The 16,059-nt window shown below is 39.1% G+C and overlaps 2 pseudogenes; one reads left to right on the forward strand and one right to left on the reverse strand.

The window, feature by feature from the left end:
* Positions 1 to 2,244: 2,244 nt before the first annotated feature.
* On the reverse strand, positions 2,245 to 2,363 carry LOC118612283 (annotated as a pseudogene).
* A 13,018-nt stretch (positions 2,364 to 15,381) lies between these two features.
* On the forward strand, positions 15,382 to 15,499 carry LOC118612119 (annotated as a pseudogene).
* Positions 15,500 to 16,059: the final 560 nt, after the last annotated feature.

A 16,059-nucleotide genomic window follows, 5' to 3' on the forward strand; every position in this document is an offset into this window, starting at 1 on the left:
GAAGCCAGATGCGTAACGTAGAGCTAAAGGAAGTACACGTGCTCAACCATTCCCGTTTCTTCTTCATGCCAAAGGGCACAGGTTCTAGGTGGGGAAGTTCAGAGTAAGCTCCGAGACGAAATCACAGTTGCGTGAGAAGCGGGGAATAATCGAAGGGCAGCTACTGGGACGACCTGCGTGTGCGCTCGGGGTTTTCTCGGTGATCGCTAAGGATTCACTGGTACCGAAAGGAAAGACAGGAAGGGGGGACACAGACACCCACTGTCCCCATGTTCATTAAGGGAAAGCCTGAGGCAGCGACGTATCCATCATTACGCACGGCTTCGGTACTGGGGAAAAGCCTAGAGTGGCTCGTCATACAGGCAATTGGCAAGAATAGTGACGATTTAGAACAGTGCTAGCCTGAGTTCATCACATGCTGTATTCTAGGCAAGCCTCCATATTTTGATAAATTATATAATGAGACTCAAGAAATGTGTAGACATAGTCTTTGGGTGTTAGGGAGGAACCTGAATAAGTTTTGAATCATACCTTTTGAAAGAAAACGGAGAAATGATAAAAAACAATGCACGATAAATTTGTGCCCTTTTGAAAAAATGACATAGAATGAGCTGGGTCGCTAGCGTTTTGAGGACCGAGAATGTCTTTTATTTGCCCTGGTACGCCAGCACGGAGCACGTAGTATATGCTCCAAAAATGTTGATGTCTGACTGAGTGAAGGAAAAAAGATTGAAGAGACCCGTTCAGTATGAGCTGGTTACTTGAACACTTCTGAGTAGGGACCGAGCTGAGAGAAACATTGCAAGTGGCTTTGGTTAAGGGTCCGTGGATATTTTTGGATGAAATACTTGCCGGCAGTGATGAGGTTGGCTCTGAATCTACTTTTTATTTAGAAACACACTAATGATTATTAGCGGTTAGACTGAGACATTCGTGTCTTCATTGTAGGTAGTTATATCTATAATGCGCAGAAAGTAGAATAATTGCTATGCTCTTTTAAAATTTGTTGAATGTACCCAGATCTTTTGCAGAACTGCCTGACATCAGAAAAAGCTGGAAGTATCAGAGGCATTATCTAGAATGCAGTTATTTTCTGTATGTGATACAGTGACTAACTTGAGGTTGCATATTTAATGAGCTTGAAATACTTTAACTTAATATATCTAGTTTCATTTTACAATGAGCAAGAAAACTTTGACCTTACAATGAATGGAGCAGAGTTGGCGAGAATGGTGGATGGTAGTTTTGTGATGCAGATTTCGGCTAATGGACCGTGTAATTAAGATGACCAATTGCTAATGCACTTGGAGAAAGTCCAAGAACTCTGATATGAAGCCTACCGATTACAGTGCATTTCCCACTACTATCCAAGGGGATTAATAATTCTTTTCATTGGCTTTATTGAAATTCTTCAGCAAATTTAAGAATATTTCAATTCATAATGGAAGAAATAGTATTGTATGTACTCGTAAAGTACAGGAAATGAGAGAGGCATAGCTCATCTCTAAGTATCTATAATAGTTCTATCTGGTACTTCTTTATGTAATAGTACTTTCATAATTGTATTTTATCTCACTGATTTTGAGTGTATAGAAATGAATTTACAATATATTGATCTTTTTGTCAAGGATTAATAATATAAATAGAGGTGAAAGGCAGGGAATAATGTATATATGAGTTCATTTTTTTTAGATATATAGTTTCAGTAAGTAGTAAAGAAGTTTCCTCATAATTAGAGCATTTTCTTCCCCTTTATTTTCACTGCTAGATCTTCCTTAGGCACTCAAGAGATGTTAAAGGAATAAGACTGAATCGCCAATAACCCAGCCATAGGAAGATTTTATTTTGAAAGGAATAGTTTCAGTACTGACCTAAAATATATTATTTAAATCTGTAGTGATGAGCATTGTATAAAATTTTTTATTTTGAATCAGTGTATGATAATTAAAAGAATGCATAAATAATTCCTCCACTCTTCAATGAACTCTAATTGGGAGTTGTTTGTTTTGGTAACACCGCACAACTATAAAAGAAGATTGAAACACATTTGGAAGAATGTCAACATTTATAATACCCGGGCGGTCAGAACTTGGCTGTTTGTCTTATTTTACTCTCCTTATTTTTCTATACGTTTCAAATATTTAGGATTTTTTTTTTTTTTTTTTTAGGCGAGACAATCCTTGGTTGACCTTGCAAATTGCGAGGACTTTGTTATCTTACAATCTCTTATTTATTTATTTTTTACTCCTACAGCACCTGGTCTTCCCAGGTGGTCTCCCATCCAAGTACTAGCCAGGTCTGACCTCTCTTAGCTTCCGGGATCAGACGGGATTGGGCTCGTTCAGGGTGGCATGGCCATAGACTAGGAATTTTTAAAAACATTTATTATGTCTTATTTTTATGTTGTTGTTTTTAAAAAAATATTAACAGTTCTGTAACTTTATTAAATATTTTTATGTTCACACAGTACTAAGGGGTGGGAATATAGCTGTGTGTGAAAACATATAAAATTTTGTTTCTTTCAAGTGCTTCCTCTGAAAAACACATATGCATGAACCAAGCTAAAATAAATACATTTTAAAATTCATAGCTGATTTCTCGGGAAAGTAAAGGAAATTGTCAGGTTCTTCCTCTTTCCCTAACAACGCAGAAGCATTTAAAATTGTCATCAGAAATGTAGGCCAGTATGAAGTCCAGAGCATCTCTGGGGGCCGGGGGAGGGAAAACGCGGTGACCTACCAACCCGGAATTTTAGGCTAAGTGGGGATCAGGATGTTAGGTCTTGGGCCTATGGAAGTGGAGGAAGTCAGTAGAATTTCCATAAAATCCTGCTTCTCCGAAGGCGTATTCTCTCAGGGAAAGGGCGGGCTGGGAAAATCCGCCGGCCAGATATGGAAACAGACGTGAAAATCTGTCTGTTTCAGCCTCGCTGACAGGTGACGAGGGTGGCGGTAAAATGCATCCCTGGAATGTGTGCCCTAGGCTTGCCGCACACTGTCAGGGCTTCTGCTTTATTCTTCTACCTGGGGGGTCGGGGAAACCGGAAGCCGAGAGGGTCAGTCACAGGAGCCTCCGTTTGTTCAGATGTCCTGTCTGCTGCAGTGGCCTGTGCAAATCCTCTCTGGAGGGAATTGTCCTTAACCCAGGTCCCTCATATTCTTCCACAGATGAAATTCAATCGAATGTGAATATACAACTAAAAAAACGTCAAATACATTCAGGAGGAAACAACAACAAACAAATTTAAACCTCGAGACATCAGGTATTGAAATCATTGCGTACAGAATATAAAATAAGAAAGGATAAAATGTCTATCCAAAAAAGTGACCAAAGAATAAGAAGATACAAAACAATAACCAGAGTTGAAAGAGATCAAATTGGAATTTGCAATGGTCGGGAGAGTGAGAATTTGCATTAGACCAGACTCTGCCATGGCAAAATGCAATGCTGACCAAAACGTTCCTTTTATTCCCTTAAACTCAGCTGAGACTTGGGTGACTCTCTAAGGTAACTGTCTTCTACGCAGCGAATTTTTAGTTTGGTGCAATCCCACCTGCTTATTTTTTTCATTTCGTTGGGAAGGTTTATCACTTCTGCGACAGCAAGGCAGAAGGTCAGACGTGTGGGGTTTTGGGATGTGGGGGGCAGGTTGTACTGAGCCGAGAAGGTTCCCAGCCAATGGTCCCTCTGCCGCTCGAAGTGGGGGAGCTTCTGGGCTGTGAGTGAGGGCACGTGTGTGTGTGTGTGCGTGGTGGGGGGTAGAGGAATGAGGAGGGGGTAAGGGGATGCACAGCCAGAACCTTTACAGCATCCCTTCTGACCAAAACCCCTTCCCGAGGTCCGGCCCATCCTTACTCTTTCCTTCGGCGTCAAGCTGCCGGAAAGAACAGACCGTGCCTCCTCACTCCGTTTCTCTCCTCTCATTCCTTCCCCTTCCGTTCCGCCAAACCTTTCCCAAATCGCCGCTGACCTCTTTCCCAGTAAGTGATGGACTCACGTCACTATCTATGTTAAATGTCATCGTCGCCGTGTGTGAACCTGTTAAACTCTGCCCTTCGAACTGCTCCGCCGCTTTTGTTTCCAAGACGTGCTCTTTATCTTGTTTCTTTAGCCGCCGATTCTTGCTTTCCTTTAATTATTTGCTTTAAAATAAGGTGGCGGCGTTCTGCTCTAAGCTCTTTCTTTCCTCCCCTCTCCTCCCTTCTCCTTGTTAGGTATTTTTAAAACTGAGTTTAGTAATAAAAATTTTGGGGAAGACAACTGCTTTATTACTTTTGTTGATTCCTTAAAGTCTAATGGATCCAAACTTTGATAATAATTTTATGATTTACAATTTTTTCTCGTAAATGGATTTCTGCTGAAGACGGACCTCTTGTGTAGAGCTCTTAAGTTGTTCTGGATTCGTGTTCCTGCTTTTGCATTCTCCTCCTACTTGCTTAACGAATATTTAAATTAATTTAAGTTATTAGAATGAGTTAGGAACGACTCTCCCCAGAGGCTGCTCTGCTTAAAGCCACACTCTCCAGCTGTCCTTGCGAGAAGCCTTGCTCCTTGCCTCCCAAATGCCACCTTTAGCCTCTAAACAATTTCTTCTTTGCATTAGCTCAGATCTTTACAAATGTTTTAGCTGCTTATTGAGGTAATTGAATTCCAGATTGTTTTTATTATGTTCTGTAAATACGCTCTAAATACAACAATAATTGTTAGTATTAATATTAATACTGGTGCTGTTTCACAGTTCGGTTGCTGAATTTATCTCAGTTATGGGTTCACAAATGTAAAATGATCAAAATTTGCACAGTGGGAGGTCCTGGGTTCCTTTCCCTGGCCCTTGCCAGATAAGTAAACTGACCCTTGCATTGTTTCTAATTGTGAAATGGATGCTTTGCATTTTTTTAGATCCCAGCTATATCTAAATAAAGTGGCTTTCTTGATAAGGCCCTCTAAAATTAGAAAGTTGTAGAATTACCTAGTAATATGTGTCAATATTTCAATTCGTCATGGCAACATACAATTAAAACTTTCCTTTGAGCCTAAGGAGATAAATCCCAGTTGCTTCTAAAGAAGTTTAGCCACTACATAATGAGAAGAATAATTCAAGTAAATGGGACTGAGTTTTGTAGAGAAAAGGAAAATAAAAGCCAACATTTTTTTTTAACAAGGAAATTAATTATTACTATATTTGATGATTTTACAGTTTTTATAATCTCACATATTGGATCATTTGTTTTTATTATTCCAAATTGAAGCAGTATTATTGTTTTTTACTTGGTGGAGAAAGGGACAGTACATTTCTTTCATGAAGCTACCACCCCAAATTATCTTTCTTTTCCAGAATAAGCATGACTGGTATTACATTTTACTTTGATTCAAAGGGAATATGTGATACTGCTGAGTCCACATCCACTAATATTGCGGACGTCTTTCGAAAAAGGTTAATCAAAGAACAGGTACATATCCGTATTGACATTTTCATAGCCTCTGTGTCTGATAATGACATATATAGTTTTCTTAATCCTGTAAAAGATGAGTCATTTTGTTTTATATAAGCTAGAGTATAAAACAATAAACTATCGACTTGGAACCCAAGTAAACTATTTTTTTCTGTACTTATAATTTACTTGTCTATAGATCATTTGCTATATTTCATTGGTTCTAAGATGCCCATTTTGCTTTGTATCTTCTCCGACATAAGGATGTACCTTCCAGTAGGTGGCTTATCATAATTAAATCGCTAGCATTTTTTATTTCTAGGTGGTTCAAAATATGATGTGCTGTGAAGGTCAAAAATAGCTTGTCTCCCACTTTCTAAGTTCTCCTGGCTGGGCTCATAATCAAATTCATCCGAGACAGGTTGAAGGAGGAAGTGTCCAGAGCGTACTGCAGACGCGCAAGTGCAAGTGTCACGAGGCCATGAGGCGCGGAGGCGCGCTGGGCCGTTGAGGTCGACGTGCCATTCTGAACAAAGAGGAAGGGTTCAGGGGTCTGGATTTCGAAGGAGGAGCAGACAGCTCACAGGGAGACAAGAAGGCGCGCGCGTGCGGGGAACAAGTGCTCGCCGGGCCGCCCGGACTCCATGGGACGCGGATGGAAGCCCAGCACAGGCTCCGCTAGATCCTCCCTTTCTGCCACGATCGGTTTTTATAATGAAGCCGAGGGGACGCTCCCTTCCTCTAAGCAGGTGTTGCTACCTGAATTCCTTCAGGCAGGTGAGGGGGGGAGGGTCAAAGGTTCTCTTTGAGGCTTTTGTTACTTAATCACCAGCTTAAAATCAATGCCCCAAAAGGCATATCTGGGTAGCAAAACTTTGGCCCCCTCAGCGCAATATACTCTTCGTAATTAATAGTGACAGATACAACAAAATGTCGAGTATTGCGACCCTCTCTCAGGGTGCAGCACACTTCGGCAGAGACTGCCTGTTGTCCTGGAATAAACATTTCGCCCCTTTTTCAGAATTTTAGCCTAAGAATGACCTTTTCGATGGCTCTATTTATATTCTGAGGTATGGAGTGTTAGAACTTCGACATACGAATTTCGAGGGGCGCGATTCAACCCGTGACAGTGACTCCATGGCGGCCAGTGACGCGTGGGAGGCGAGCGGGCCAGCGAGCAGAGCCGTCCGTAAGACACAGTGCCCCGGGTGCGTCGCCGCTCCGGCTCGCCTCGCCCTGCGTCGCGCTCCCCGGGAGAGAGCACCCGCCTTGGAATCGGAGGATGACAGCCACTGCTCACGGCTGGCGGAGCAGTGACCTGGCTTGCTAAGAACCCTGCGGAGCGCAGCTGCCATGCCGGCCCTGGGCTTCAGCCCCCGCCACCGCGAAGTCCGCCGTCACTTCATCCGAGCTGATGTGCGAGCGTTTCCAGCGTCAGTTAGAGTCCTGGCTTCATCACTCTCTAGCCGTGGGCCGTTGGCGTGTGTCTTGAACTTCCTACGCCTCATTGTCCCGTCGGTGAAAGGGAGATAATCACGCGTGCTTCGACGCTGGCGTGGAAAGTCCTACCGTCCGCGTCGCACTGAGCCTGGTGCTGACGTGCAGGTGGGCCCGCTGCTGCTGTTGTGGAGGTTTGCATCTGAGTAGATTAGAACGAATATCTACTAAGGACCTTCCGGTTCTCTGTCTTTGCTATTTTATTGAAACATCGTTATACGCGCTTGAAAGGCATAGGCGTACCAACCTTTGTCTGTCCGTCCAGCAAACCTTCGCTCAGCGCCTTTCACGCTCCAGCCGCTGTGTCAGGCAATGGAGACGAGACAATGACATAAGCCACGCAGTCCCTGTCCCCGCCCCCGGGAGGCTCACGTTCAAGACGGGTATAAAAACAGCAGAAGGAAAGTAATGCTGGCGACAGCGGCGGTGTAGCCCAGCGACCTATGACCTCACCTGTCTTGGAACGTGCGCCATGCCATAAGTGTGGGACAGTGAAAGGGAAGGGGCCCATCTTGCCAGAATCAGCCCGGCCGGCATGCGGTGACATGAGGAGCTCCGGCCCCGATCGGCTGTCACTCAGGGGGCTTGCCGGCTCACCCGCCTTTAACCTGGCGCATCTCAGTTCATAGTCGCTCTGATGTTTTTGACCACATGAATTTGATAGTAATTATAACGATGAGAAGGCCAGTGAAATACCACGTGTCAGCCGTATCAGTAAATACATGTTCTCGGATTTTAATTTGAAAAAGAGCGTGTTTTAAAAAAATTATCACTGACAACAACAATACAATAATTATGACTTTTATTTGGTTTTATTCTGAATTATAGCCCATCGACACTGTATATAAGTAGTTATTTAAAAAGTTTTTGTCTGTCTCTAACTTGAAAGCTCATTATTTTTGCTATTCGCCTTTTTCTTCCAGTAGAGATTTTTTTTTTCCTTCTTGTGTTTCTCAGCAAGAATACTATTTTAAACAGATTGCCCTGTTTATGTGTTCTGTCTCTGGGATTGACATGATTACATTTGGGTTTTTAATGGGAGAATTATTAAAAGTTAGACTAGACTTTGCCTTTGACCACTTTGCAATGAGTGATAATGGTCCAAATTGTCACTTATCAGACCCTAAAACTCCAAGAATAGATTTGTCATAAAAGGTGTTATTTTAGAAAGAATATTTTAAATTGTCCATATTTAAGCCCTTCCTAGTTACTAAAATTGAAATTGGTTCATCTTTTGAATAATGTTATTATAGAAACTGAAAAGCCCAAAAAGGCAGAAAACTCTCTAGTGACAGCCTAGCGGGACAGCGAACACCTGTGGCTTTATCGATACCTGGTGTCTAAAAGCAGATGAAGGATAATGCAATATGAGAACCTCCATGCTTACGTTCACGCCTTCTCCAGGTCACTGGGGCGTCTCCAGCATTCATAATTTGGACTGGGCTCTTCTCAGTTACTCGTTTTGACTGTCAGAGCCTAACTGTTTATAGAATGCGTGTCCATGCACCGTGCCAGTCACAAGAGCTAAACTTGTCCTTCTATCAAGATAGAGGACATTTAGATAATATAAAAGTACATAGTAATCTATTGCGCCAAGATTTTTATGAGTTCTAACTACTTGCAATAAACGTATGTTCAGAATTAACTGATTATTATGTAATCCCCATGTGTTATGTAATCATCACGGTAGCCACAAAGCAAAAACTTATAGTAAATGCACAAAAGAGATAGGAGTGTAAGCATGCCACCACTGAAGAAAGTCACCCAATGATAAAGGAAGAGAGCAAGAGAAGAATACAGAAACAGGGAGGAGGCACAAAAATAGCCAGAACACAATCAACGAAATGACAATAAGGACATATCTATTGATAATTACTTTACACATAAATGGACTAAGCAATCCAATCAAAAGACATAGGGAGACTGACTGGATTAGAAAAAACAAGACCCATCTATATTCCACTGATGAGAGACTCATTTCACAAAGACACACACCCTAACGCTGAAGGTGTGGAAAAAGATATCGCCTGCAAACAAAAACCAAAGTAAAGCCGGAGTAGCTATAGTTATAGCAGACAAAAAAGGCTTTAGGACAAAGACTGGAATAAAAGACAGAGAAAGACATTATAAAATGATAAAAGAGTCTTTCCGACAAGACATGATATTTATAAATATATATATATATATATGCACTCCAAATAGGTCACCTAAATATATAAAGCATATATTAACAGACCTAAAGGTAGAAATAGATAAAAATAGAATAATAGACTTTAAGTCCCTCTTTTATATCCATGAATAGACCATCCAGACAGAAAATCAAAAAGGGAATATTGTTTTTTAGATTCCACATATAAATGAGATCATATGGTATTTGTCTTTCTCTGTCCAACCTATTTCACTCAGTACAATACTCTCTAGGTCCATCCATATTGTCACAAATTATAAGACATCATTTTTTTTTCCCTATGGCCAAATAATAATATCCCATCATATATATTTACCACTTCTTTATCTATTTACCTTTTGATTGGAATATTTAATCTATTTACATTTAAAGTAATTGTTGATAGGTATATAGTTATTTTTAAAATATTGTTTTAAAAGATGAAGAGATTAAAAAGTACAAATTAGCAGTTTTGAATAGTTATGGGGATGTAAAGTACAACTTAGGGAATATAGTCAGTGATATCTTAATAACTGTACATGGTGTCAGGTGGATGGGTGCAAGACTTATTGGGGGATAACTTTGTCAGTTACATGACTCTCTAACGCTAGGCTGTGTGTGCAAAGCTAATATAACATTGAATATCAACTGTAATTGAAAATTTAAAAAAATTTAAAATTAAGGAAACATCAGCCTCAAATGACACATTAGAATATATGGATTTAGATATTTAAAGAACATTCCATCCAGAAGCAAAAGAATACACATCTTTCCTAGGTGCACATGGAACAAGGTAGATCATATGTTAGGCCTCAAAACAAATCTTAATAAATTTACGAGGATTGAGATCATGTCAAGTATCTTTTCCAAACACAATGGTATGAAACTAGAAATGAATTACCCGATGAAAACTGGAAAATTCACGAGTGTGTGGAGATTAAAAAACATATTACTAAACGACAAATGGATCGACAAAGAAAGGAGAAGAGAAATAAAAAAAAATACCTTGAGAGAAATTAAAGTGGAAAAGTTACATAAAATTTATGGATGCAGCAAAAACAATTCTATGAAGGGAGTTCATAGTGAGTTGCCTACCCCAAGAAATAAGAAAAGTCTCAAATAAACAACCGAACTATCTACCTTAAGGAACTAGAAAAAGAAGGACGAATGAAGCCCCAAGGTTGTAAAAGGAAGGAAATAAAAATCTAAGCAGAAATAAAGGAAATAGAGTATAAAAAGAGAATAAAAAAAAATAGAAACTAAGAGCTGATTCTTTGAAAAGATGAACGAAACTGACCAACCTTTAGCAATGTCACTAAGGAAAAAAGGAAAAAGGACTCCAATAAAATCAGAAATAGAAGAAATATGTTATCACTGATATCACAGAAATACAAAGAATTATGAACAATTACACATCAGAAAACTGGACAACCTAACAATTATATATCAACAGTTATACATCAATGAATGGGACAACCTAAAATAAATGGATAAATTCCTAGAAACATGAATCATGATGAAAGTAGATTGAATCAGGAATCAAAAACCTCCCAAGAAACAAAAGTCCAGGACTAAACAGCTTCATTGGTAAATCTGACCAAACATCCACAGAAGAATTAATACTAATCCTTTTCAAACTCTCCCAAAATAGAGAAGGGAGGGAATGCTTTCAAATAATTTTATGAGGCCATCATTACCCAGGTGCCAAAAGCAGACAAGGATGCTCCAAGAAAATTATAGGCCAATGACCCTGAAGAACGTAGATGCAAAAATTCTCAGCAAAATATTAGCAAACTGAATTTGACATACATTAAAAGGACCATACACCCTGATCAAGTTGGTTTTATTCCAGGGATGCAAAAATGGTTCAATATACACAAATTACTCAATTAACAATGACAACAACAAAAGAGACAAAAATTTATGAGCATCTTAATAGATGGAGGAAAAGAATTTGACAAAATTCAACATTCATTTGTGATTAAACAAACTCTCAACCAAGTGGATATAGCTGGAACGTACCTCAACATAATAAAGACCATCTAGGACAAGCTCATAGCTAACATCATAGTCAATGGTGAAAGCTGAAAGCCTTTCCTCTAAGACCAGAAACAGGACAAGAACGCCCACCCTTCTGCTTTTATTGAATGTAGTATTGCAAGTTCTAGCCAGAGCAATTGGGCAAGAAAAATCATTAAGAAGTATCTCAATTGAAAAGGAAATACAATTGTTACTCTTTGCAGATGATGTGATAGTATATAGAGAGAACCCTAAAGACTCCACAAAAAAGAAAGAAGAAAAACTGCTAGAACTATTCAACAAATTCAGCAAGGTTGCAGGATATGAAATCAATACACAAAAATCGGGTGCATTTCTAAACACCAGTAATGATGTATAAGAAAAAAATTAAGAAAGTAATTTCATTTACAATTCCGTCACGAAGAATTAAATTCCCAGGAATAAATTTAACCAAGAAAGTGAAATAATTGTATATTAAAAAGTATAAGACATTAATGAAAGAAGTAGAAGAATGCACAATTAAATTGAGATATTCTCTGCTAATGGACTGGAAAAGTTCATATTGTTAAAATGTCTACACTACCCAAAGCAATATATGGATGCAATATAATCTTTACCAAATGTTGGCAAGAATGTTTAGAAAAGGGAACCCTCATGCACTGCCAGTGGAAATGTAAATTGGTGCAGCCAATTTAGGATGTCTCACAAAATTAAAAATAGATATAAAATTAAAAATAAGATATAAACCAGCAATTCTACTTCTGGGTTTTTATACAAAGAAAATGAAAACACTAATTCGAAAAGATAACTACACCACTATGTTTATTGCAGCATTATTTACAATAATAAAGACATGGAAACAGCCTAAGTGTCCATCGATGAATGAAGGGATACAGATGTGGTGTGTATGCACTAAGTGGAATATTATTCAACCATAAAATAGAATGAAATCTTGGGATTCGTGAAAACATGGATGGACCTCAAGGGCATTATGCTAAGTGATTAAGTCAGACAAGAGAAAGACAAATACTGCATGATCTCTCTTAAAAGGGGAATCTAATCAATCAATCAATTGGCCAATGGATCAATTGGAGATCATTTCAAAACTAGAATCCTGACAGTGAGTGACGCAGTGACAGCAGCAGCCTTTGGTGGGGAATGGATAGTTGTTCTAGACCAGGGACGCTGAGTTTGCCAGGGCAGATGCAGATACATTAATAGTTTTCTTGACAGGCTGAAGAAGGACCTCCCTCCTGTTTTTTTCCTCTATGTTTTTTGTTTTATTCCAACCCAAGTGAGAAGAGAAGTATTTAAATTGTTTGCCATGCTATGCTGCTGATTTCCAGACTTCTAAATACACTTAATTAAAGCCTTTCCCATGAGTAAGAATTTCATTGTAATGTGAATGCTGCCATACTGAGTGGAGTTTATACTTTGATTACAAAGTTTGAAGAAAAACGTCTCATACAAACCATTAGTTCTGTAAGAAAGGACATACCCGGTGCTGAGCAATTTCATGAATCATTGGGCTCTGCTGTTGCACATGAGAACATATTTTAGATTATGTCTGAAACACTGCTTTGTGGCATTCCAGTTCTGTTGTATGCCTACGGGGAAACATTACGTAAAATATCTTAACATTTGCAAAGAAAACATTAGGAAATCATTCTAAGAAGAACACAAATGCAAAATTAGTGAACAGTTTTTATTCTGGAAAAAAAAAAGTTATCAAAAATGTCAATCCCATCTTTACCATAGAATAAAATTTCAACAGACTGGGGAGGTAAATGCAAATTTCATTGTCATTCTTCATTTGATGAACATGGTAAATTTTATGAGGAGTCTGCATCCCATGTCATTTGAGTGAATTATGATGCCAGTTAGTCTAGAAATCATAAAAAATCAGTATACTGATGAATTCTTAAATCCTGTTTCTTAGATAGCGAAGTCCAGAATATGAACGTTATTTTACTTTCTCACTTTTCCTAGGCCCTGGGTAAGCTGAAACCCACCTTTACAGTCGCCTGTGCCAACAACGTTCTTTACTGTTTGCTAACTTCATGCACATAACGTTTTGCTTACCAAATTTCCGGCAAACTGCTGCCGCGGAAAATGTTTGGAGAGCACAGGGTCAATTCACACGTTCCAGCTTCTGTTCCCTGATTCAGTTACCAGCCTGAGAAGTTACTTTCCCCTCCTTCCTTCATTTATCATTAATTAATTCATTCAAAAAAATATTGATTCTTAGTGTGGTAATACTAGAAATACAGAAGAAAACAAGATAGCAGAGTCCCCCGGCCTAGTGAACCTATTGTTTATTGGAGGAAATAAACGTCTAACTAGTAATTTCAAGCGTGATGAGCAGTAACGGATGGGGAAACACAAGGTTTTGTGGAAGGACGAGGGCGGCCTGTGAAACAAGAAGAAAGATGGAGACGGTCGCATGACAGGAACATGGCTTCATCCAATCAGTCTTTATTCTTATTTCCAACCATCACTTTTAACATTCTTGGCTGATAAATACACTTGTATAATTTTAGGTATCGCGGATGTTCAGCCTGAGAAGAAGAATAACTTAGGTTCATGGAGCAAAAATCACCCTGATTTATATGTAATTATAGCATGTTTAGTTCAGTCTGATGATGAAACTTTATCTACAGTTGTCCAAACATTTTGAGTCTAGAAATAGCTGTAGCTCTCCAAACAAATCATTTCTGATTTTTATGCGGTAAATCTAACGATAACTTGAGAACGAGCTTCTAAATGAATAATGTCAGAAGATGTATCAGTGTTTCTAATTTGTACTCTTTTCGTTTCGTTTTGTAGATAAACAATTTCACCGGAGACGATGAAATCACTGCCTACGGGCTGCTTTTATTTAACGAGAGGAATGGAAAATGAGCTTTTCGAACCAGTGAATTTGCAAACGAAGTCAAGGTTTTAGAAGATCTGGCTGTTACCCGACTGATTTAAAGGTATAGAAATCTAGAATTTAGAAGACTTACTTTTAAACTCTTTTTTTTACAAAATGAAATAACTGTATAGCAAGGCTCGAAAGCTTCTCTGTAATCAGAATCAAGATATTTTGCACTGTTCCATGTCATAAGAAAATTCTTCATGTGATCCCTGCTTAATGAGTAAAATTATATAAAATTAGTTCACATCTTAATGAACTAATGTGGATAGCTGGATGTCTGATACATGATATAAGAAATTATTTTGAAATTTATTCCAAGAAGACCTCAGTATACCGAACCGCCATGCTACTGCTTTTCCTGGTATATTTGCTATAAGTATATCGTTAAGATCCAGCAAAAATATTATAAATTGAGATGGATTTTTAGTGGATTTCAATTACTAGAGAGCTCAGTTCTTTTATCTCTCCTTAGTTGTTTTCTACCTGGATAATAATTTCTGTATATGAAATAGTTTAAAAGTTTTAGTTAACCGAAGTTGATGCATGCGTGTGTGTGTGTGTGTGTGTGTGTGTGTGTGTGTGTGTGTGTACATTGTATTTATGATTAGGGAACAGTCACAAGGATCAAACAGCGTGCAGTTAACAAAAAGTAGAGATTCATTATCTTGGTAGAATGAAAGGTCAGAGCTGTCTGGGGCAGAGGAAATGGAATCCGAAATTGCTAGTTAGAAACAGACCAATAGAGGGCGCAGCTTGCCAATGATGAAGTGGGAAAGAACTGTCAGGGGCCTGATTGCTTGTTTATTTATCCCACAACCATTTCGTTGTTGAGACTCTGTGATGAGCCAAGCACTTCTCATGGAACCTGAAGAAATAAAGACAAATCTGTCTCATGAGCTCGGCCCCTCGCCCTGGACACCAACGCTTCTAGGCAACCCCCTCCGCTTCATAAAAACATTCTAAATGCGTCAGAGAAGAAACAGAAAACACAGTAAGGTCTGGGAAATTAATTTGGAAAATCTTTAAAGAAATCAAACAAAAAGACAAACGGATGGATGAGAGGGGAGGAAATCGGAAGGCCCATTCGAGGGATGCACCCTGTGAATGCTGTGAGTTTCGGAAGGACAGAGCCTAGAAAAGATGGAAGGAGGAATCAGAGGGGTGGTTTTCCCAGAGAAAGAGCCTGAAATTCTCTACAGAAAGACCCAGCATGTGCCCAAGAGAATGGATTCAATTAAGATATCATTGTGAAGTTGGAAACAACATTTAGGAACAAATTTATGGCTCTACTCACTCAACGAAAAGAGAAGAACTAAAGAAACACACATGTAATATTAAGAGTAAGACCTGCTATGGCCACGCCACCCTGAACACGCCCGATCCCGTCTGATCTCGGAAGCTAAGCAGAGTCAGGCCTGGTTGGTACTTGGATGGGAGACCACCTAGGAAAACCAGGTGCCGTAAGCGTAAAAAAAATAAAAAATAAGGGATTGTAAGGTGACAAGGTCTTTGCAATCTGTGAGGTCAACCAAGGGTCGCCTCGTCTAAAATAAAAAATTAAAAAAAAAAGAGTAAAACTTGCTTCAGAAGTCTCGGCGGCAATGTTGGAAGGTAGATTGATGGATTCATGTGTTCAATATTCTGAAAGAAAATGAAATTTAACCTAGAGTTTTATATTTACTGAAAGAATTCATCGAGCAGAGGATAGAATAAAGATTTGGGGATTGCTTAATCTTAACTCATGTGCTGCACATATACTGTCCTTTACAATGCTCTAGGAATCTGAGCCCACCAAATAATTGCCATTTTACAATTAAATTTCTCCCTTTGTCACTCCTCTCTGTAACCCAAGCAGACTTATACTACTTAATTATGAAATAATTGATGAAATTTTTGCAAGGTGTGTGTTTGAAGCATGTGTGTGTGTGTGTGTGTGTGTGTATGTGTGAGCGATTGGTCTTAGCAATATAGTTTAAAAAGATGGCAGGTCACATTTTTATTGGCAGACTGGTCCCCAGTGCCTGGGC

This window comes from Rousettus aegyptiacus, unplaced genomic scaffold, assembly GCF_014176215.1.
Source record: "Rousettus aegyptiacus isolate mRouAeg1 unplaced genomic scaffold, mRouAeg1.p scaffold_m13_p_15, whole genome shotgun sequence".
Classification (NCBI taxonomy): domain Eukaryota; kingdom Metazoa; phylum Chordata; class Mammalia; order Chiroptera; family Pteropodidae; genus Rousettus; species Rousettus aegyptiacus.